Source organism: Cupressus sempervirens, chromosome 9 (assembly GCF_028749045.1).
Source record: "Cupressus sempervirens isolate cs-2001-9-10 chromosome 9, ASM2874904v1, whole genome shotgun sequence".
Lineage (NCBI taxonomy): Eukaryota > Viridiplantae > Streptophyta > Pinopsida > Cupressales > Cupressaceae > Cupressus > Cupressus sempervirens.
Window position 1 is genome coordinate 544,261,076 of NC_143126.1, and position 4,780 is coordinate 544,265,855.

The following is a 4,780-nucleotide window of genomic DNA, read 5'->3' on the forward strand; positions in this document are numbered from 1 at the left end:
AATAATTCATTAACGCCCAACATTAATGAATAATATTCATTAACAATATTCAAGAGTAAGTCATTCATGAATAATCATTTCTTTTTTGCTCTCTTGTCGTTTCTTTTTTTCATAAAATTTCTAAGAGGAATATCAATGTCCTCGTCATCCCCCTCCTGTACTAGTTTTAACACGTCTCCTCCTCATCCGTTTAGGAACATCATGAGGCCGTTGCACCAAAGGGGGGTCCGCTGCAATAACAAGTACTCCATGAGTTAAATTCACACCATTTTATATTAGTGAATTATGAGTTTTTATTTAAGTAAAAGAACTATAAATCAATAAATTAATTTAAAAGAACAAAACATAGATTTTCTTTACCTGAATGTGCAACATGATCTACCTACTGATCAGTCTGAACATCCTCTCGCACTCGTTCAACACGACATGATTCTATATCCTCAATACAAAAAGGTTACACCAAGTTAAATTAAAGATGTTAAATTATATTAATAATTATATAATTAGTTTTAAATAACAAATGAGCACTTCGATCATGCTGCGTATGATCTGTGTCACGATTAACCGGCTACATTGCAATGTCATGCACATTATTATCAAATAAATTGTTGCTCAAGTATTCAATTTCTAATATATATGTTGGCATATTTACCTGTGCACATGATGTAGGAGACTGTTCAGTTGGGGGAATGGAAGTTTGCCGTAGGCATTCAACCACCGCTGCATAGCCTTGCTTGAAGGCAATTTTTTTGTGTTCTTTTGTGGCCTCCAGATTAAAATTAGTGCCCTACATTTTTTAATTAATTAACAAAATTATTTTCATTTTATAAATCATTTTTCTTTGCAATTCATTTATTGCTACTTAAAACGTGTGCTTTTATTTTGGAATATCCCCCAGAGCCAAGTCTGTGCTGCCCAACCTTTTCTAGCCTCACCTTTGTTGCCTTTGATGTGTCCCGCAACCTATGAAAAGTTTGAAATATGTTAGATGATATAGATATAAATATCAGTACTAAATAGTGGATTATTATATGGTATGAAGGTTTTAGCATAAAGTAGCATGTTCCACCAAAAATATGAAAAAAGGGAAGAAATTATAGCATCATACCTTTAATTGACATGTGTAATCATGCTATTTATCCATGGAGTTCATGCTAAGTATTTATCCATATTCTAACATGCCTCTCCATAAAATTACACATCAATTTCGACAGTCTATATTATCCATTGTCACACAAAGTAAACGATAAGCTAAAAGTTGAAACAGCTAGTAGATTTTATAGATTAAATTTTTATCCCAATGTTCCACACTCAAAGTGTTTTTATCCCCAAGGCTACAATAGGTATAAAATTGAGGGCGAATGTCAGATTTCAAATTGTTTTAGTAGCATTCCTTTTTACCCGTAGCGAAAAACTAAGTATTTTTTTGTTTTCAATTTAAAAGACATCACCTTTGTGCATCAAGTGCTTCTTTAGCCTCCACACTACATGGAACTAATTTTATAAATGGTGGTTGTAACTGAAACAAAATCCCCACTGATTTGCTAAGATAACTAGCAACTAACAGGAACTACCTAGCATTGTTCTAGCAGAAGACTCGCGACTTAAGACTTGTCTTAATCTATGTTAATTTTGATTGCTTCTAGCAGTGGAGCACCATTCAGAATGTTTGAGAAGGTCAGAAACATTACATCATAGTTTGGAGGATGTTTTGTATAGTCTACATCCACTACAAACGATTTAAAAGCTGACACTTGGATATAAAACTGTTTAGATAAGCTTCAACTATTCTTAAAAGTCACACAGTAAAAGAAGAGTTAAGGATAGAAAAAAATAAAAAGTCAACTTTAACACTTTTACTGTAGAAATTAAGAAAATTAGTATGTGATCGTGTTTAAACCATTCGCTTTAATAATGCCACATAATTTTGATCCTATAAATAAGGTATAAGAGTTTAAGAAACAGTAAATTTCATAAAGTGGAAAGAAATAGCAGAAATTATCAGCATTATTTATAAGAATGAAATTTGGGTTATAGCTTTCCAAAAAAAATTCCTAACTTTAAATGCTTGCAAACAAATGCTTTCATGCAGATTAAAATAACATAAATGCTTACACTTGTAGGGGACACGGCCAATAATGGAGAATGCATGCAAAACTCCTCCAAATAAGGAAAGCATTGTAGAACTTTGACATTAGCAAAATCTTCATCATCAGAAAAGGTGATTTTCCTGATCGATTTCACTTTTGCAAAATGTTCCAGAAGTTGAGTGTCAGTTTCCAAATAGAGACATTTAGGTAAACAGAAGCTCACCATTATCTTACTGGGAAAACTACAATCAATAATTCTAATGCTTTCTAAGAGTGGACAATTCACATCCAGTTTCATATATATATCATTGAATGTCAGAGGGGTGATACAATCAAAAGATCAAAACTAAGTGCTAATCAGAGCACTATCAATATCTCAAGTCTCAAAATGATACATCAAATATAGAATGAATCTCATGATCAATATAAAGATACAAAAAGGAACAAAAGATAGCATGGACCTAACTACAGCCTTCCTCCTCATCACCAGGAGGAGGAGGAGGAGTAACATCTGCAAATGCAGGAGGCACCACACCATGAGAAGCTCAAGCATAATCAAAGAACCTTGAGACATGTTGAGTTAGAGGTACTGCATTTTCATATACTACATAATAATGAGCAGCCCGAGAGGTATGATGACAGGTCTCATCTCGATCTAACTACAGGTCTCAGGTATGATTACTATATTATATTACAATTTTTATATATCATTATATATTACAATTACTAAATATCATTTTATCACCTATACTGCTAACACATACAACTATGGTACATGTAGTTGAGCATTACTATATTTTCAAGACATAATATAGCTATATGTGAAGTTATATATCATTGATAATTCACATCCAGTGTCATATATGGCTCTATGCCTAGCCATGGTCTATAGGTAACATACATAATGTCATCCAAATGAAGTCTCAAATAGTTTGTCTTACCTAGTGTAGGTTGGATCATCTCTCCACAATACCAATAAATATAAATCTACAAGTGTTGTTGTCAGTCCTCAAAGATAGGAACATGATTTTTTTCATTAACTTGTGTTTCTGGCATTGAACGTGATGCTTATTACTTTTAGAAGGCTGACCATTAGTAAAATTCTTGCAAATTTTTTCAAAAAAAATGTACTTGTCATTACAATTACTGAATATCATTTATCACCTATACTGCTAACACATACAACTATGGTACATGTAGTTGAGCATTACTATATTTTCAAGACATAATATAGCTATATGTGAAGTTATAAGTACACTATTTATATCTTATGTAGGATTTATGCTTAGATTGAGATATATACAGTTGTGTTAGCATTGAGATTGAGATTTATAAGCAATTGTGTCAGCATATGAATTTAGGATTTATAAGCAGTTCTATCAATTATATCTTATGTAAGATTTATGCCTAGATTGAGATTGAGATTTATAAGAAATTGTGTCAGCATATGAATTGCATACCTTTCATCAATAGATAGATTAAATTGAGCTAGTTGAAATTGTTGATACTGAAGTTGAACCCTAAATTTGCTCATTAATGTACTAGTAATTAATACTATTGCATACCTTTTCAAATTTGCTGGTGTACTTTCTTTTGGATTTTCTGGAGTACTTTCTTTTGGATGTTCCCTTTTCTCCTTTGCATCCAAAATGAACTCATTCCAGTCGCTCACTGAAACAAAGGGAGGACGCTTGTACTTCAGGTTTAGGATGAGGCTCTTTCTATATGTGTCCCTCACAACCTTAAGATGTTTAGACGCTTTTTGTAAAAATTTCTTATGATCAAAAATATTACTACCAAACTCATGCTCTATATCTTTGATGAGCTCATCTTTAAATTTTTTATCTTGGTAGTTCCACCTTTTAAGAAAAAACACAAAACTGTTAGATATAGCTAGTATAAGAAAAGACCCGAATGAAAGGAAAAATGTTGCACCAATTAATGATATGAAAAAAAATAGTGGGATAAAATTAGTTCAGTTATGATGTTCCACCTTTTACGTATGGTGGGATCGAATCTTCACAGCGTGAGGTCATAAAGCCTCCTATAAAATGTATCATTTCCTGCAAAAAATGTCATGGGATAATTAATAGTAAGAACCATTAAAATGAATCATGCGAAGAATAATTCTTATAGTGAATAAAAAATACATAAAATGAGATACATTTCATCTTTTTAGTGATCTATTTCAGGGTTGGAGGATCAACTTGACCAAAATTGACCAAAAAAGAAGTTTGGAAAAAAATTAAAATGTCTAAAACCAGTCAAACTCTACCAGGGTTCTATTGTTGATGTTCTAAAACAAAAAAATGTACTGTGACTATATTAATCAGTATACCTTGAAAAAAAATATAGTGCATAATACATATAACTTGCCATGACCTTCATTTTTTGTCATTCTTAATTGATGTTGTCACTGATCATACCTGGGATCTTAGGACATTTCAAAGGCATTGATTCATCATCGTCAATCAAAAATGATGTCTGCATAGCTCTCATGCTAGAAATACGGGTAGCTCCATGAAATGATGGTGAATTATCACCAATACATGCACTATGATCCACATTTGGCAGAGTACCAGATGGTGCATCTCCTACCACAAAAAAACAATACACTATGTGATGCACTCAAGATTAAAGTACATATTATCAACTCATAATTAACACAAAACCAAATATAGCAAAACAAG